This window comes from Lepidochelys olivacea (assembly GCF_965140295.1).
Source record: "Lepidochelys olivacea isolate rLepOli2 genome assembly, chromosome: 1".
In the NCBI taxonomy this organism is placed as follows: Eukaryota; Metazoa; Chordata; order Testudines; family Cheloniidae; genus Lepidochelys; species Lepidochelys olivacea.
In genome coordinates this window covers 220,017,330-220,037,817 of record NC_140411.1, presented here as the reverse complement: position 1 = coordinate 220,037,817, position 20,488 = coordinate 220,017,330, and the positions used below count along the sequence as shown (strand labels likewise).

General features: G+C 42.4%; 1 protein-coding gene across 4 annotated transcripts in view; it reads right to left on the bottom strand.

Moving 5' to 3' along the window:
* TSPAN9 (tetraspanin 9) overlaps positions 1-20,488 on the bottom strand; it is a 262,785-nt gene that overhangs the window by 57,247 nt on the left and 185,050 nt on the right. The gene's annotated exons all lie outside the window — the stretch shown is intronic.

The following is a 20,488-nucleotide window of genomic DNA, read 5'->3' as shown; positions in this document are numbered from 1 at the left end:
CATTATAAATATTATTGATCACGTTTTGCTGAATTAAATTAACTTTCTTCTCCATTAAAATTCTTCAGTTGCTTATTATTGGGTGATTCATGTATGTAATAAAAAAAGAGAAGGAACAACGTCTGAGTGCTTGTATCTCAAGCTTCACTCTCAGGGTTTACTATATTACCAACACCCTGAGATGGAATCACAGCCTGTAATCCACACTTGTTTACTCTCTATAATTCCACCACAAGGTGCTTGCAAATGCAGGGTGACCATACGTCTCTGAAACCAGGTATGTCCCAGTTTTCAGGGCCTGTTCCAGCATCCTTGTTGCTTTTACAAAAAACAGTGTTTTGCCACTGTTTCTGTAAACCCCAGAGAATATGGGCACCTGAACGAGCCAATGGACATCCTGGCTGGCGAAATTAACAGCAGGACAACAGAGCACATATGCACCTTAGGGATGTCACCACTCTGCCCTTCCCACATAAGAATGGTCATACTGGGTCAGACCAAAGGTCCATCTGGTCCAGTATCCTGTCTTCTGACAGTGGCCAATGCAAGGTAGCCAGAGGTAATGAACAGAACAGGTAATCATCAAGTGATCCATCCTCTGTTGCCCATTCCCAGCTTCTGGCAAACAGAGGCTACGGACATCATTCCTGCCCAATGAAACTTCTCAGTCAATTCTCCTCTTCTGCTGGTGTTCTCAAGCCAGCCCATCCCAGCGCCTAGAATGGAGGATGCTGAGGAAAAGGAGGAGAAGGATTGGGACCTTTGTCCCTTCCCCTTTCCTGTCCGTACACCTCCCTCAGTGGTGTGTTTGGTGCATACATGTTCTCCTGCCCAGCACTGTGAGAGTCAGCCCAGGTTCTTTCCCCACTTTGAAAGCCTACTCATCATTCTACTTTAAAAAATGGCAAGAGCAAAGTCAAAATGAGAGACTACAGTGGCAATTATCAGTGGGTAGCAGTTCAGTAGGTTAACAGGGAGTAGAAATAAGAGAGTAACATTAGTAAGCTAGTAGCTAACTGGCTGTTTCCTTTGGGGGCAAGTGTGAAATAATTGTCAGTAGATTTCTAAAGTGTTCAGCTACGTTTTATAGTTAAGTCTAAAGCAGCTTATCTGTTGGTCAGCAGTGCACAGAATACAGCCTTCACATATCTTACTTAATATTGGCTTCTGGTCAGGCCCCAATCAGAACCAAGGCCTTGTGGTGCTAGACAATACTAAGAGGCAGACATCACCCTTACTCTGAAGGGCTTACAGTCTTTCATCCTGAAGGATCAAAGTACTTTATTAGTCATAAAAATAGAAATAACTGCACTTGCCTCTAAATTGCAGCTGCCTCTGAGGTGAAACACAACAGTTGTTAAACAGTGCCTAGCAGTACAACACAACAGCTTCGTAGGGGAAACAATGACTTCCATATCCAACTGAAAGTGTGGGCGGCAGGTATTTAGATAAGATGGTTTAATTTTCAGAAGTATTGAGCACTCAGAACTTCAATTAAGGTCAATGGGAGCTGCAGGTATTAAGCCCCTCTGAAAATCAGGCCAAACAGGAATTTGTTCCAGGGTAATGAGTGTCCTGGCTGTTTAATCATCAGACACGGTCAGAGCTTTGGTTTTAAAGCTCATCATAAAAAGAGTCCCTCTAGCAGCTCAACAACATACTGCCACATTGACTCAGTACTAAAAGGAAAACTAGCTACTTACTGAATCATCATCATTACTTCCTGCAGTGCCTGAGTTTTCCTTTAAGGTCTCCCATCCACATACTGACCAGTCTTGACCCTGCTTAGCTGTGCTATACAATGAAAAGCAATGCAGCCAAGCTGTTACTTTTCCCTGGGCATTGGATTCTGTCCCCACCAAATCATTATACATAGGACAGAAAGACGTCAGCTGGCAACATCTTTTAGAATAACTATCTCGGCTGAATTAGAAACTGACCCCACTGTAAAGTGCGAGACGCTTTGTCTCACAATCCCACAAGCCATTCAGTTGTTCCCTTAATTCTGTATTTCAGATCTCAAAGAATAACAAAACCTTTGTCGCAGTATTTATGTTTCCTTAATCTTATCTCATTACGTAGACATATACTACCACAATCTCGGCCAGATGGCCCTCTTCAAGGGAATGCTCTGGAGACACCATCTGGCCAAGACATGAATGGGTAATGGACAATATATGTCTGCATAATGAGATCAGATTAAAGAAAAATCTACAACTAAGTAGTAAGTGGATACTTTTATTCTTTAAGTCTTTAAATAGTAGAAGGGCAAACAAGCTGCTACATCTGTTTATTACTGTTTTGCGCTTTATGTTACCGTGAGAAAAAACAACAACCTTAGAATATATTGATGTTCTCGACTCCTTTATTCCCTGGGACCAAGGCTCTCTCCTAAACACCTGAGTAGCTCCTATAGTACACTATAGTATCCCTTCTGCGCAATTTGGGAGGTCTGCTGGAGTGCTGCTGTAGTAGGCAAGCTGGGAGGTGCCAGTGTAACCCACAAACCCCCTCTAGTTACACCAAGACCACTTAGAGATTAATGAGTCTGCTGCTACACCCTTAGCTAAGGGTCATGTGGCTTTTAACTCATGCAGTAGAGGCTCATGCACTGAGGTACCAGGTTCGATCCCACCCGCTGATGACTGGGGTCTGTCAGTGTTACAGTGGAGAACCATCATAGTTTAAACTGGCTCACACTGATGACCGTAGGAGTGAACCTGTTTAAACTCTAATAAATCTTAGGCATGCCTGGGCGCACTTAACACTGCTGTCTCACCTATTGATTCTTAGGTGCACACTTAAACAAAGCATGCTTAGTATATGATTTTTAAACAAGCGTAACTCAGTCAGTTAAAAAGAAATTAGGTCTTGAGCAAAACCAAGTACCACAACTACCAGAAAGCTATTCTCAAGACAACATTCAACTCATTATTTCAACCATCAGGCTTGTTCTATAATGGGTATGAGAATGTGTTTTATAATGGGGAAAGTATTTTATTCACTCTCCATGCTCAAAGATGGCTGAACTGTATATGTGCAGACTTTTCCTTCAAGGTTACCATTAGGAAAAGATAAAGCATGACACATTTTCACCTAAAGTGTAGAAGTTTCAGAGAGTTACAATGGAAACAATATATTGTAACCAGAAAATTGATATATAAAAGGGAGGGGGAAAACAGATTTTTGCAACAGACACAGTAAATTGTAATGTTTCTGTTAAAACCCCCCCACTATCAAACAAACAATAAATGAAAACCAACCACACCACCAACTAATGTATTAAAAATTGAGATCTGACTTATCCTCTTTTTCCTGGCAGATTCTATGGACGACTGGAGAATTAGTAGCACCGACATTACAAATTATCAAGAAAGCAAAACCTTCAGCAATTCAGAAGGGAAGAGTCTGTCAATATGCAATGTTTGTGCTAATGCCTGTTTAAATGAAATGCCTTATAAACAGTCAGAAGGAAAGTCACCTTTGCTTAAAGTTCAGCACCCCTCCCTCATTCAATGAAGGTCTAAGAACGTTCTCTGGGTCACCACGGGATCTCTAGCAACATCAGGGAACACCAGAGTTCATACTGATTTTGTGAAAGTAAAAAACACGCAAGGTTTTATTTGGGAAGGGGGGAGGGAAAGAGGGGTGCCTTTTAGGTTCTCTTTTTATATTATAAGCAGCAAAAAGGGACAAAAATATTGTTTTTCCTTTGTAAGTCGCATTTAACTTTAGCAGTCACTGCTGTTCTCACTATACCTTACATATACTCAATAATAAAACACATGGTGTGGGACTCTACCTGATCCCTATAGACCTTTGAGAAATTATCAGACTAAAGGCGCCAGTGAGATAATTGACAAGTGTAGTTATTTGGGATTACCTGAAGTGCATTCTTACTTTTATAAAATGGTCAACTGCCCAGTCCTCTAATGTACCTAAATCTTCTTGTAATCCGAGTATATCATATAATCTGTTTAGCATCCTTCTTAACTATGTATCCTCTGCATATTTTTACAGTATGCTGTTAGTTCTATTTCTCAATCACTTGTGACTACACCTAATAGGATTAGTCCCAGCACTGAGATTTAAGAGATACTTTTCTCTATATTTTCATTGGATAACATTTTCAAAAACATCTAAGTGATTTAGGACCCTAAGTCCCATTTCAAAAGTGATTTAGGCTCTTAGAGTCTTAAGCCTCACTGAAAGTCAATCGGATTTAGGCTTCCAAGGCCTAAGATACTCTTGAAAATGGGATTTGAAAATTGTATCCATTTTCCAATAAGTTGCACCCTTCCTACCAACCAATTCTCAAGTCACGGAGGGAGTGGACACAAACATCCAAATAAGGCCAAAAATAAAGGCAGAAGACAATCAAGGATAAACAGGGCAGAAAAGAATGAGTAGAAGTAGGAAAAGAAGAATGCAATATACTGTTACCAAAATGATTTAACCAACATTATGTATTTTAAGACCATCCATATTTATGCTAAAGTGAACAATTTCCCCAGCATCCTCTGTACTGAAATGTACTAAGAACTGTGTATAAATTTTGTTCTCGGGGCACACAAAGATAAAGGAGCATTTTGCAGAGGTTTGTGAAAATAATAAGCAATTGATATAACTGTTGCTAGAAACTAGGTACAAATTTCCAACAACCTTGGCTAGCAAGGGAATGAAAATGTTAGGGTAAGAATGATGCAACCTAATTTTGAGGAGTTTTGTGCCCATGGTAAGAGCCTAAAGGTATATACACACCTCAGCAGTGTATTATATTTCTGGAACAGTTCATGATGCTGGTTGTATCCCCAGACTGATGGAGTGGTAAAGTGTTTAATTTTTATTTTTCTGCATTTGTGCTGATTGATCTTTGACTAACATTCATGGGTTAATAAACTTGGTTGACTGTAATTATCTGATGCTTATTGTTAAAAGAACTGAAACTTTTAAGTAACAATATTAAAAATGAAAAACAACTGAGGGAAGATAGAGAAAAAGCTAACAGAGAGAGAGAGACAGACAGACAGACAGACCCTCCTAGCTATTGCAGTTTCATTACAGTTAACTAAGGAAACTCTCCTGGGCCACATTCTCTCACAAAGGAATTCAAATGACATCCCCTAATGCTCTCTCTCAAAACCCTTTTGGAAATGCAGATACAGTTTAATGTACATTATATCAGAATATTTGCACAGGACTATTCTGTAACATGCTGGGGTGCGTATGTCACACTGGGAAAGCACCACTTCATGATTCGTGGGAGGACTCTGTTCCAACCTTCACCCCCCAGAAGTTACAGGAATAGCAATGTTGCAGCATAACAGCAAAGTCATTAAACTATTGCTGTGTTAACTATGCATATGTTGCTCTAACTGCAGAATAGCTACTTGTGAGATGGGTTAAGGACATGGGTTAAACCCAGATTGTGCCTGATCCTGGCTTGTGCACATGGGGGACAAAAGGACCTTCCTTCCCTTCCCCCCAGTGCCTTGAGTACAAGGGCCAGGCATGATCACAATCCCAGGGCTTGGAGCAGCGCACCCTCCTAGCACCCCCAGGGGCTCAACACTAGGGTTGCCAACTTTCTAATTGCACAAAACCAAACACCCTTACCCCGCCCTTTCTCCGAGGCCCCAACCTGCTCACTCCATCTCCCCTCCCTCCATCACTCGCGCTCCCCCACCCTCACTCACTTGCTTCATTTTCACGGCGCTGGGGAGGGTCCCTTTTCAACCAGGTGTTCCAGTCCTGAGTCAAGACATTACAAAAGGGGAAGGGAAGGTTCGGGGCTATAGGGCGAGCACCATGTGTACTTCACCTAATCCCTGGGGATGCACGGGCAAACTGATTGTGCTTCTTGAGAGGCAATCAGTCCCTCTTGGATTTTCTCCTGCAGCAATGTGGCTCAGCATCACACCTTACCCAGGGCTGTGGCTTGATGATACAACTGAGACCTTAACATGCTACCTTTTTCTCAGGTGCATTTCTGTTGTGAGAACAGGAACATAGGAAGTGCAGCACTGGATCAGACCTAAATTCCATTTAGTCCCGTGTCCTGTCTCTGACAGAGGCTGGCCCTAGGTGCTTCTGAGGAAGATGCAAGAACCCCACAGTAGCACAGTATCATAATCTGCCCTGATTAAAATTAGAACTAACCCCCTCAAGGTTGATTTAAACTCTGAAGCTTGAGGTTTTATCTCCCTTCCAATATTTTTAAGCATTAAAAATTATAATTCTAGATATTGTTGTTTTCCATATAAATGTCCAGTCCCTCTATGAATCTTACCAAAGTCTTGTACTCAACCACATAACATGGCAATGAGTTCCACAGTCAAATTATGCATTGTGTGGAAAAAGTATATTGAAAACTTCCCACCTTTCAATTTAACTGCATACCCTCTCATACCGCAAGACAGGGAGAAATGAAGCTCCTGATCCATCTTCTCTAAACCCTTCCTTATTCTGCATTCTTTTTTCATGTTCCCCCTTATTCATCTCCTTTCCAAGGTGCACAATCCCAATCTTTTCAGTCTGTCTTCATATGAGAGTTTTTCCATGCCCCTAAATACTCTTCGCTGATAATGGTTGAAAGAACATGAAGAAAACCTGTACAGTGTCACTGAAATGTCAGAAGAATATATAAAGTAACATTATAGCTCTCCTCCGCAGAACGTAAATCATTTTATAAACCCTTTTCCCCGCTGGTAAGGATATGCCTGAAATGGAAAGTGGAGTGCCGCACAAAGATACACTGTAGATGTGCCCTTTCACAATGGCGCATGGATCATTCATCTCCCAATGGCATATGCTCCCAATCACTCATCAGCAATTAGAATTTGGCCTTCAGATCTACCTAATGGCCTATGTAGGACACTGTGCTAAATTAGTTAAATGTAAAGTGTTAGGATATAGATATTCAGGCCTGTCTGTAAAGGCCTATATTCTAAGAATTTAGGTGTATTCTTATCACTTGGCTAGTTATAGAAGTACAAAAGAAAGAATCAAAATCACTGTCTGCCGGTGTAAGGGCCTTCTCTTACTATGACAGTTTGTGGCCCTGTGCTTAGGCTCAGGCCTTTGGCTAAGCAGCAGAGGCAGCCATAAGCTGGGAAGCGAACGGTCACATCCTCACATTCCAAACTAGTCACACTGAAATAAGGTGCTATTCGGCTGTTAGGAATACAATCCTGTCCTGATAGGGCCTATCACCGCCAGAGAAAGGGAAGTGCCAAGAAAATGTAAAAGAAAACTTAGTTTGATAACATCCTGTCTGGCAAGAACTCACTTATCAATAGCTTGGATGTGAAATCCTCACTTCTGTATTGTTTTGTCATTATAGTTCCCACTTTGCTATTGTTTGTCTGTATAATCTCTCTGGTTCTGTGATTGTTCCTGTCTGCTGTATAATTAATTTTGCTGGGTGTAAACTAATTAAGGTGGTGGGATATAACTGGTTACATAATCATGTTACAATATGTTAGGATTGGTTAGTTAAATTTCAGGAACATGATTGGTTAAGGTATAGCAAAGCAGAACTCAAGTTTTACTATATAGTCTGCAGTCAATCAGGAAGTAGGGGGGTGGGGGTGGGGGTAAGGGAAATGGGAACAGGGAATGGGGGTAAGGAAATTGGAATCATGTTTTGCTAAAAAGGGGAAATGGGAACAGGGAATGGGGCTGGGGAAATTGGAATCATGTTTGGCTAAGGGCAGGAATGGGAACAGGGACACAGGTGTAAGGCTCTATGGTGTCAGAGCTGGGAAGGAGGATACTAAGGAAGGAAACTGGAATCATGCTTGCTGGAAGTTCACCCCAATAAACATCGAATTGTTTGCACCTTTGGACTTCGGGTATTGTTGCTCTCTGTTCATGCGAGAAGGACCAGGGAAGTAAGTGGGTGAAGGAATAAGCCCCCTAACAATTATCTTTGTTTCTAAAGTAGGAGTGCCATCACTACCAGTTCTTTTAAGTAAGATCCAAAGTTAAGAAAAATAAAATAAGGAGCAACTATTTCCAGCACTGTTGATCCCTATTAAAGTGTATTCTAGTTTGCTCCTTGATCTTTTCATGCAGTAAAGCTTCTCAGTGTCACTTGCTGACACCATAATCGAACTCTCTGCTGCTGCTACTGAAATAAGCAGGGATCTTTTCTGAGAAACTGGACATTTCTATGTCAGGGTCATGTGATCGCCAGCCTGCTGAAGCCAATATCTCAAAGCAGCCGCCAAGCTGAGTGAGTGCGGAGTATCACCTCTATTTTCACACAAGGCTCTATGCAGGTTGGCAGAATTCTGTTCTAAATTAAGTGGGTGACATAAACCGGAGCAATGGACGCTGGATGCTTTGACTCTCTCTCTCCCTCAGTGCGCCCTGTATAAGGCCAGAGGTAAAATTCCATCAAAATGAAACCTGTTCCACACCACAGGCAAATGCATGCTGAACAAGCATTCCTCACTGTGTCTTGGGCCCTGCCTCTCATATTGAAAGGCTAGAAGTAGCTTCATTAATAATTGAAGTGAAATATACATAAATTATACCCACCGAAACTATGAAAAGGCTAAGCTGATCAGACTTAGGAATAGTGCTCTGTTGGAATGCATATTTTAAAATGTCATGATCCAAAAATACTGTTGTGTGCCAACACAGTGCACACTGCTGACTGAAGAGTCTACATGTCTGAGTTACTAACTTTTCAAAATTCAAGTTTCTTTCTAACTGCTAAACCAGAATATATGAGAGAGAGAGAGAGAGAGAGAAAGGATAAGACAGAGCTCTCTCAGAGAACAGTGTGCATCCACTGAAATAAATCTCAGAGTAGAAATACTGTTCTTTCCAAAAATGACAGGGTTTTATTGTCCCTCCCCCTCTCCCCCCCCACACACATCATTTGGGGAAAAAATTACAGATAGTTCATAAAAATATAGCTTTAGAAGGGGGATACTGCCAAGTAGCTTACACATAACATTTAAGCTAGTAATAAAATTTACAAATTGGAGGAGTGTACTGAAATGAATTAAACTTGAAATTCAATAAAGACAAATGGGGAAGCAATTGACATTGATTATTCCTTTCTAATGCACAAATAGAGAAAGGTGGTTAACTGGCTAGGCATGGAAAGATCTGGTGGGTTCTACTGGATGATAAATATTGAATTTGTATGCCAAGATAATAATCCTCCGAAAATGGCAGTCTGGTAAAGCGATCTCAGTGAATGATGTACAGTTGCTTAGGAGGGATAGTCTATCTTAGAAATCATAAGTTTTTAGCATTTGAGGATATATATCTTCAACTTTTTTAAAACAATGACTAAAAGCTATCAGGTGACAATGACATTAAAATTTATGGCCAACATATGCAAACCTGGGGGCCTCAAGTGAAGTTCCTAAATCCGTATTTAGGCATCTAAAGTAAAGTGTCGTCTTTCTCAGAAGTTTAAAATCAATGGGAGCCGCAGGGGCTTGGGACATTTGAAAAACAGACAACTTTTCATTAATTTCTTTATTAGGCACCCAGGTTTGAAAAAAATGGGCCAACATTTCATTGCTCATTGCTTTTAAAGTAAGAAAACAAATACAAAAGGACAACTAAACATAATCCTGCTCATTGTATGATTCTACACCTCACTTTTCCTCATATTCTCCTTCCTATCTAGTTACTTTTGTTTTTCTTTTAATTTGGATATTTTGCATACTAACTCTGTCTTTAGTAATGGAATTTACCAGATGCTCTTGTAATAAGAAACTGTGTTTATATTTATGTATATTTTTGTCTTCTTCCTACAAAATCTATAGATTTTTAAACAGAGTCAACAGTACCTCCTTACCATGAAGAAGACAAATGCCATATAGGGTTGCATTAATACAAGCAACACAACTAGAAATTAAGACACTGAAGGAAAGGGTAAGAGAATTATGCCTGTTCAGCCTGGAGAAAAGTTGTGCCTAAAATTCATACAGGAATGCTAGAAAGTGGACAGAGATCCAATTTTCCTGTTAGTCAATGTCAACAAAACAAGAAATCTGATGGGTTTAAAGCTGCAGCAGGGAAAATGTTAAGTTACATTTTATATACAGTAGTTGTAGCCGCATTGGTCCCAGGATATTAGAGAGACAAGGTTCTGCATGAGGTAATACCTGTTATTGGACCAACTTCTGTTGATGAGAGAGAGAAGCTTTCGAGCCACACACAGCTCAGACCAGGCCCAGATCTGAAGAAGAGCTCTCTGTAGCTCGAAAGGTTGTCTCTCTCACTGACAGAAGTTGGTCCAATAAAAGACATCACCTCACCCGCCTGGTCTCTCTAAGTTAAATGATATTAGGAATTTTTTTTTTAACTAAGTAAGGAAACATTAAGAACATTTCAACAAAGGAACAAGCTACCAGAGGAGGCTGTGAACAACTATTGCTGGAGACATTCTAAACCACAACTAACAAGCAGGGGTGGGTTTAGGGTGACTGACTGTGTGCTGCCACAATGCAGAGGGAGGAAGCAGGTAAGACATTTATTTTCCCTTGCAATTGCATTACTGGCAATGGTGGTTTGAATGGATGGTACACTTGGTAAACACTAGCCAAGCAGCCAAGGCCCCAGCCCACAGTGTGAAAAGAGGGCTACAAAAGCACCAGCAGCACTGGGATCTTTTTGATCCTGCAAAGACTCCCTCGGAGCACCTCTGCCCTAGGTTGGTTTTGATGTTACTCCCTCCACCTAGCACCAAGTCTTTACCCCATACTTCTTTTTGACAGCCAGCATGCAACTCTTCATCTCCCCATACCATGCACCCTGTCTATGGGGGAGAGACCGTGGCAGAGGTGCTGGAAGAGGACTCTGTAGAGAACCATTCTCCTCTCCCTTAACTAACAGCTCCCTCATCTCAACATGGCAGCCACTGCTAACCGAATAGGAACATAAACAGCTTTCAGGCTCCCTACAAACATCCCATACAAGCTCTTCCTTTCACCTTCACCACAGAATTCTCTTTCACATCCCACAGCTCATTCCTGATGGCCTTAAAGTGAGTGTTGGCATTTTACTGGCCTTTGAGCCGCACTGTCATGCAAAAGGGCTACCAGCTGATCCAGAAGCCTCAATTCTCTTTCTGCCTCATCTGTTGATCTGGAAGCAGGCCTCTCACAATCCCCATTCAACAGTCAGTTGGGGTCTGGTAGGGAGTGCAGCAGAACACTCAGAGAAGCACTTCTTCACCTGCCGTTTCCCACTAGGGTCATGGTACCACTGATCTAACACAGCCTGCATCACACTTGTCTTGAGAGCCCTCGCTAGCGGGCCCCCAAGCACTGGAGCTGTCAACATTAATGACTTTGTTAAACTATTCTCACAGCTGGATGGACAATGGCTTTAGTGTCTCCCACACTGTCAATGTCAAAGAGTAAGACTTTTTTTTTTTTTAAGTGTAACAGCTGCCTGAGAGAACTGGGGCTTCAGAAATGCCAATTGTAGTGTTAAATTTGATTATAAAATATGCATCACAGTTCATTCATGGTGAGTAGTGAAAGAGACAAGTAAATATAAAATACCCTGGTCCCCACCATCCTCCTGTGATGTGAATCACAAGGACATGCTACAAGGGACAGGGACCCAGGGGCTTCCTAATAAACGCTGGCCTGTTGATTCTGTTCTCAGATGTTTAGGCGCATATCCAACCATTACATTACACACTCAAGATATCACCAAGAAGTGCAGAGTCATTGCAGCAGGGATTTGCTATTACAGCCTACTGGCTTGCCAGCAGGAAAATGCAGACAGGCATAACTGCAGTTTTCAATTATAGCCATGTGCAGAGTTTTTTGTGTGTAATATGAGCTATGTTTATACACATTCTCATGTATAAACATGTACAGATTCACACAACCCTATACTTCATGTAGTGAAATTTTACATATGTATTCTACTACACCAAAGTCATAGCCCTCTTTTCTATGCAAATAGGTGATCATTAAAGTCTGGGCAATGGGATAAACACCTAAAATGACAAGACTCCAGATAATATCAGGAAATGGATTATTCTGCACTGGCTGCAAAGGGATGTTATCCTTACGAGAGGCATTAGAAAGAGTATCTAAAGCAGCGGTAGAAGCACCTCATTACAGACCTAGAGCTCCTTTCAAGAAGTACTGAACCAATTTGGTACAACTGACAGATGGTTATGTTGTGAAAAACACAGCTGCGTGGACACGTCTTGGCCATGTTTGCTGTAATGGAGTTAGACGAAGGTGTCACACCAGTGGTACCTGTAGAGCAGAGGGGGCCATAAAGGAATCACTCCCATATAAATGCCCACCCTCAAGTGGGATTCTAGCAATGCACTGAATGACAAGAATTGTTTTCTCTCGTTTTATCCATCGAATACTAGGGTGGATATTATTGGTCTGGTTTTGTCTTAAAATTTCTATACTTTACTCATAGACTTTAAGGTCAGAAGGGACCATCGTGATCATTTAGTCTGACCTCATGCATGTTGCAGGCCACAAAACCTCACCCACCCACTCCCACAACTTTGCTATGATCCTAAATTAATGAAGTCATTCCAAAACCGACATTTGTAAAAACAGCTAAGTCAGTCACACCCAACTGAACTATTTCATTATTTATCATTTATTTTCTCTTTTAATCTTGGTCGCTATGCTTTGTCTTTCCATTGGTCAGAACCTTCTATCCATCTTTGCAGAGTTTGGAAAGTTCTCTGGGTTACCATACCTTCAAGAGGTTTGTAGTTTTAAATTATGAAACAGTTCATCTCTATAAAGTCTGCAAATCATCATTTTAAAAGAATAACCAAATAGGCCTGCCATTTTAAAAAAATATATAAAGGCTATTTAAGAATAACCAGAAAAGCAGTATTTATTTCTCCATCATCATCTTAAATGCAATTGGTCATCGAAACTAAGGATACCTTTTATATTAATAATTTACAGTCAAATTTGGGTTATAGTGTATGATGTTAATTACTTTTACAGCACCCACAAGTGTGCTATACTTACCAGTACAACTGAAAAGAATAGGGATAACATTTTTTAAAGCTCCTAAGTTACTTAGATACCTATGTCCCACTTTTTAAAGTGACTTAGGTGCTTAGGCTCATAAGTTTCAAAGAAAATCAATGGGGCTTAGACCCCCAAAGGCACCTAAATCTCTTTTGAAAATTGGACTTTTGAGAAAGTTTACTTTTGTTTACTTTTGTTTTACTCCAGTTCTGTGCCACAGAGAGCTCATAATATAATTCCAATCATACAAATAATTTAAACGGAAATATAGTTTCTATTTGATTTTCTCAGTGTAAAATCTAATTTAAATATGTTTCACCATGGTCCACTGTATTACTATGTAGGAAACTCAATATTTTAATTGAATATGCAAATACCCAGTAGAAGCCACTCTTGAAGGGACAGAATATTTTTTACTTTAGTATCTCTCTATTAACTTTTTTTGAGGAGGGTGATAAATTAAAACAAGATAAAAAGACAGTCTACCTTGTGATAACCTGAAATATTCTCTATATGTACTGCATTAAAAATACTGTCGATTACAAAAACTGCTGAACCAAAATTTCCATAACCCATGGGAGAAATGAATTAAAGTCCCTAAAAAACTACTGAAAATTGTTGTGCATCAGTTATGCAATGCCTGTCACAAATATCAAAACTAAACTGGTATATAAATCAATTCGATATACTGCGGTCTTTACCATCAGCAGTCTCAGATGCCAAAAGTTGTTAAAAAACCCAACCAAACAAAAAGCCCAATATGAGAATGGAGCGAAAGATATAAAAAGGAACACGAGGTTCAATGGAATTAGCTATTTTTATGGACAACTTCTTTTTTCAGCTTTGGAATTCCAATTTGCAATGAACACGTTTATAGTTCATAAACACAATTAAAAAGGTTTGCAAAATTCAGAATGGTGGAATTAGTTGCAGATGGAAGTAGTTATACTCTTCAACACAACTGCAACAGCTGGCTGTTTGAACTAACAGCAGCTGGATGGAATCCACTTTCATGCCAAGCAATTGGGGAAAACTAAGGAGAACCATTCTATCCCCACTTCTTCTAACTCTCAGAATCAAAAAGATGTAGAGGAAAAATAAATCAGAACAAAATAAAACCCTACACTAATTCAAGAACCACTTTCTACAGCGCTTTCAGCTACCATCTCAAAAATATTGATTTGGCTGTACAAAGCCTATAGGGATTCTTGCTTTCCGCTGGGCATGTTACCATCCAGTTATGATTTTAGGAGAAAGATCAATCAGAATTAAGTATACTGTGCTCAGAAATACTAAGCAAGAGTGGCAAAGACCTACTAGTTCAATTTTTTTTTTAATAAATGTAACTTTTTATTTAGATCATATCCATACATCTTAAATAAATCAGACTAAAATGTTTATTTCCAATACAAATTCAATTTGTGCACTCATTTTGGGACTTCCAAGGTTTTTACTTCTTTACTTTTGACAAACAAAATGAACATGACACCTAACAAAAGCACAGACCCCATGAAATTAAATAATAAACATACCACATAACAAATCACATCCCATATAATAATATCCAATATAAGTATTCTGTATTGTGAAATAAACATACAGGCGATGAAGAATTCATTGCTGTATTCCACTGATTCTTGACTTCTCTTTACTCTTTTCTAAATATTGAATTAATCTAATTTCAGTTTAAATTGTCTGTGCAAGTTTATTGGGCAACTGTTCATGGAGAATATAATCGCTTTTGAATCAGGTGTCTGGCTGACATACAGTGTAACCTTCATTTTGAAATATACTGTACATAGGATTTGTCATAACATATTAGACCATCGGGCCATCAAGTTCAATAGCCAGCCTCTGGCACTGGCCAGTCACATGTAATGTATGTGAGTATGAACTTTACCATGATGAAACTATTCAAGAGTGAGACCAATAGAGTAGTTAGAAAATATGCATTCGGCACAGAAGCCTCCAAATTCCCAAATAATTCAAAAATGCCATTCAGTGACATTTGAAAGAGAATTTCTCAAAAGCAAAAAATATGTGCATACTCCAAAGACTAAAACTGAGCACCCCAACCCTACAAATCCTCACTCATGCTAACAGCCTGACTGGCTTCAATGGGAGTACTTAAGAGGGTCAAAAATTCTTGGATGAGGAAAGGTTTGCAAGAATTGGCCCTATTTGTAGGATCCATGCATATTCTCACATACTGTAGCAAACAGATACCAAAAGAACTATATGTGAAGTGTAGAACTACTGTCCCCTTGGGTAGACTGAGATTTTTGTAATAGCCAAGGACATACTGCATATTAACTCTGGGTGTCATTACCTCGACAAAAATTAGTAATTGGATTTTAAGTGAATATTTACTCCCCCTTTTAAAAACAGATGAGTAATTACACGTCTGCCTTGCTCTGAATGCAGATTACTTTTACAAAGGTTGAATCCAAGAATCCTTTGGTTTGAAAGGGATTTCACAGGGGAGATTAGTTCATCTCCATTCCCTGCACCATGGCAGAACAGACTGCACTGGACCTAAATCATGCTTTGTAGTTGGGTGTCACTATTAGGACCAGGTCACCCGTTCCTACTTTATGGTGAGACAGCAGGTAAAGAGTGAAATACACTTGACATATGGTGCTAGGCACTGGCATTTTGATTCTAAACTGAACAAGGGTGATGATATTAAACAAATATTTCTTATTTTACAGCTTCTATGTACAGTTTAGAGTCTATTTAGCTTCATCTTGAAATGTATATTGCTTTTGCAGCAATTGTTCTTTTTTAAAAAAAAATATCTGAAAAGCTGAAATTAATGGGAAGATTTTCTGAAGGGAAGACAATACAATCTGTCACTCACCACATGGCCAGCAGTTCAGGCAAATAACAAAGCAAATACCACCACTAAACTACCTACAGCAGTGAAACAAAAGAAGGTATTTTAACTAAACCACTTGAATTGTCTTTCTAACGCAAAGAGCATTTTGATCATTACTACCGGACCTTTATTTAAAGGTGTTGGATCATATTAAAGAAGTTCTGTATTAAAATCACAAATGAGTTTGATTCCCCAGAGTTTAAATTCCAGGGTATTACTAATTAAGAGGTCTCTTGGTTTTTGATGCTGTTTCTCTCCCTCTATGTGTGAAACTTGCAAGCTGCTAATTGTGTTAGTACATTCTAAGACAGAGTCTGTTCTCAAAGCAGTTCACAGAGAGAGAGACTCAAAGCAATACTCTAACAACAGAAACAGCACCCAGAGACTCCCCACCCTTTTGTTGTATTAACCATTGTGATTAAAATAGAGATAGAGGATGTATGTGGATGGATGCTTGGTGTGGATAATAACTGAATGATCAGGAAGGTGCCAGCCTAAGAATCCAGTGTCCATCGGCTGAAGAAGGCGTCAAGTGGAAATAACCAGAGGACCCCCCCGGAGGGCAGGCTGGAATCCACCCAACAGCCTCAAGAATGGGAGAACCAAAGAACAAGATAACATCTTGGAGCCATCAGGAATGTCCTATCTGCTGATTGATTCAGCAACAGCATGATGAAGCAATTCCCATAGACTGGCATAGGAAGAAATTCCTATAAAAATAGACTCTAAAAAGTGAGAACTTTGGGGTCTGATTCTGCAAACCAACTTCCAGGAGCATCAGATGAGCATCTGACAAGGCCCTGCTCCCTCCTCATGTCCAGGCCACCTGGCCAGTGGCTTGGCATGAGCAACTCTAAGGCTGGTAACTATGATAACCTTGCAGAACCTGTGTGTGTGGGTGTGTATGTGTGTGTTTGTATGAATGAATGTGTGAATAAATATAAGATTGAATGGAATGTTATAGCTATAACTAACTGCTTACTATGATTCTTTCTGTATTCACAATAAATGTGGTATTTTGCCTTTTTCCCTTTAATAAGATCCTGCTGGTTTTTATTTTATTGGTATAACAAAGGTTTCACAGGCGCTAAATCAGGGGTCGGCAACCTTTCAGAAGCAGTGTGCCGAGTCTTCATTTATTCACTTTAATTTAAGGTTTCACGTGCCAGTAATACATTTTAACGTTTATTAGAAGGTCTCTCTCTATGTCTATATATTATATAACTAAACTATTGTCGTATGTAAACTAAACACGGTTTTCCAAATGTTTAAGAATCTTCATTTAAAATTAAATTAAAATGCTGATCTTACGCCACCGGCCCGCTCAGCCCGCTGCCAGCCTGGGGTTCCGTTCACCTAGGCCGGCAGCAGGCTGAGCAGGGCCTGTGGCCGGGACCCTGGCTGGCAAGGGGCCGGCAGTGGGCTGAGCGGAGCCAGCAGCCGGGACCCCAGACCGGCAGTGGGCTGAGCGTCTCAGCCCGCTGCCACTCAGCCTGCTGCCGGTCTGGGGTTCCGTCCGCCGGCTCCTGACAGCCAGGGCCCCGCTCAGCCCACTGCCGGTCTCGAATCCTGGCCCTGCCCACATAGAGTGGGTACCTACCTTCTTCCTGGTTCTAGCCCATTCTCTTCCTCTCTCTCTCTCTGCACTGAGCTGAGGGTGGGAATGCACTAAGCACAGGGCTGGGGGTGAAGGAATAGGTTGGAGGTTGGGGTGTAGGGTCTGGCCAGGAGCTAGAATGAGGGAGGGGGCTCAGGGTTGGGGCAGGAGGTTTGGGTGTGGAGTGCTTACCTGGGCAGCTCCCATTTGGTGCGAGGGGTGCAGGTGGGAATGTGGGGGGAGCTCCTGTTTGGTGCTCAGGCTGGGGGGTGGGAATGTGGAGTGTGTAAGAGTCAGGGCATGGGGGGGCTGGGTATGTGTGGGGGGTGCAGGAGTCAGGGCAGGGGGTGTGTGAGGAGGGTGCAGGAGTCAGGGCAGAGGCTCGGGGCATGTGAAGGGGGTGCAGGAGTCAGAGCATGGGGTGTTGGGGGGCTGGGTATGTGTGGGGGGTGTTGGAGTCAGGGCTGGGGTCATGGGGGGGTGCAGGGGTCAAGACAGGAGGCTGGGGTGTGTGTGGGGGTGTAGTGGTCAGGGTAGAGGGCTGGGGGTGTGGGCTAGGGTCGTGGGGGTGCTCCCAGCCCCCTGCCCAGAGCGGCTCACGGCAGGGGGCTGGAGGGGATATGCCCTGATTACTAACTGATTATGCCCTCACTAACAAGGTCAGCTCCCAGACTGCTGCGCTGGGCATCACAAAATGGGGAAGAGATGGCCAGCCCTCTGTGGAGATAGAGGTGGTTAGGGACTATTTAGAAAAGCTGGATGTGCACAAGTCCATGGGGCCGGACGAGTTGCATCCGAGAGTGCTGAAGGAATTGGCGGCTGTGATTGCAGAGCCATTGGACATTATCTTTGAAAACTTGTGGCGAACCGGGGAAGTCCCGGATGACTGGAAAAAGGCTAATGTAGTGCCAATCTTTAAAAAAGGGAAGAAGGAGGATCCTGGGAACTACAGGCCAGTCAGCCTCACCTCAGTCCCTGGAAAAATCATGGAGCAGGTCCTCAAAGAATCAATCCTGAAGCACTTGCATGAGAGGAAGGTGATCAGGAACAGCCAGCATGGATTCACCAAGGGAAGGTCATGCCTGACTAATCTAATTGCCTTTTATGATGAGATTACTGGTTCTGTGGATGAAGGGAAAGCAGTGGATGTATTGTTTCTTGACTTTAGCAAAGCTTTTGACACGGTCTCCCACAGTATTCTTGTCAGCAAGTTAAGGAAGTATGGGCTGGATGAATGCACTATAAGGTGGGTAGAAAGCTGGCTAGATTGTCGGGCTCAACGGGTAGTGATCAATGGCTCCATGTCTAGTTGGCAGCCGGTATCAAGTGGAGTGCCCCAAGGGTCGGTCCTGGGGCCGGTTTTGTTCAATATCTTCATAAATGATCTGGAGGATGGTGTGGATTGCACTCTCAGCAAATTTGCGGATGATACTAAACTGGGAGGAGTGGTAGATACGCTGGAGGGGAGGGATAGGATACAGAAGGACCTAGACAAATTGGAGGATTGGGCCAAAAGAAATCTGATGAGGTTCAATAAGGATAAGTGCAGGGTCCTGCACTTAGGATGGAAGAATCCAATGCACAGCTACAGACTAGGGACCGAATGGCTAGGCAGCAGTTCTGCGGAAAAGGACCTAGGGGTGACAGTGGACGAGAAGCTGGATATGAGTCAGCAGTGTGCCCTTGTTGCCAAGAAGGCCAATGGCATTTTGGGATGTATAAGTAGGGGCATTGACAGCAGATCGGGGGACGTGATCATTCCCCTCTATTCGACATTGGTGAGGCCTCATCTGGAGTAGTGTGTCCAGTTTTGGGCCCCACACTACAAGAAGGTTGTGGATAAATTGGAGAGAGTCCAGCGAAGGGCAACAAAAATGATTAGGGGTCTAGAACACATGACTTATGAGGAGAGGCTGAGGGAGCTGGGATTGTTTAGCCTGCAGAAGAGAAGAATGAGGGGGGATTTGATAGCTGCTTTCAACTACCTGAAAGGGGGTTCCAAAGAGGATGGCTCTAGACTGTTCTCAATGGTAGCAGATGACAGAACGAGGAGTAATGGTCTCAAGTTGCAGTGGGGGAGGTTTAGATTGGATATTCGGAAAAACTTTTTCACTAAGAGGGTGGTGAAACACTGGAATGCGTTACCTAGGGAGGTGGTAGAATCTCCTTCCTTAGAGGTTTTTAAGGTCAGGCTTGACAAAGCCCTGGCTGGGATGATTTAACTGGGAATTGGTCCTGCTTCGAGCAGGGGGTTGGACTAGATGACCTTCAGGGGTCCCTTCCAACCCTGATATTCTATGATTCTATTCTATGATTCTACGATTCCACCTCCCTTCCCATCTCTTCTCTGCCTCCTCCCCGGAGCAGCGAGCGCTCTGCGGCTCCCCTTCTCCCCCTCCCACACAAGGGCCATCAGCTGATCGGCGGCAGGGAGGGAGAGGAGGAGGGACACGAACCGAACATGCTGGGGGAAGAGGAGGGGGAGAGGGGAACTTGCCTGCCCTGCAGCAGCAGCTGGCAGGACCAAGCTTCTTCACCCTGACCCCGCCGGGGGGTGGGGAGCAGGTGGAGAAGAGCAAGCCGGGGCGGGCAGGATTTTTAATGGCACGCTGCTGCCTGCCGGGGTCCCAGCTCCTGGCCCCGCTCAGCCTGCTGCCAGCCTGGGTTTGGCAGCGGGCTGAGCAGGGCCGGCGGCTGGGACCCGGCAGGCAGCAGCGTGCCACTAAAAATCGGCACGCGTGCCATCTCTGGCACATGTGCCATAGGTTGCTGACCCCTGCACTAAATAGTACTGTCACTTTGTACTTCTGTTGCTGCTGCCACCCAAGGATCTCCAAGTGCTGTACAAACACTGAGGGCCAGATTCTTTCTGGTCACTTATGCAAGTGTGCATTTGTGGGGCAAGAGAGGGTTCAAGGAGCCATTCTCTTCTTGAGTTGCCCACATCAGGACCAGGCAGAATTGTAGTCGGTGTTCCATCTCACCTCTACCCCAGACCTTGGAGTG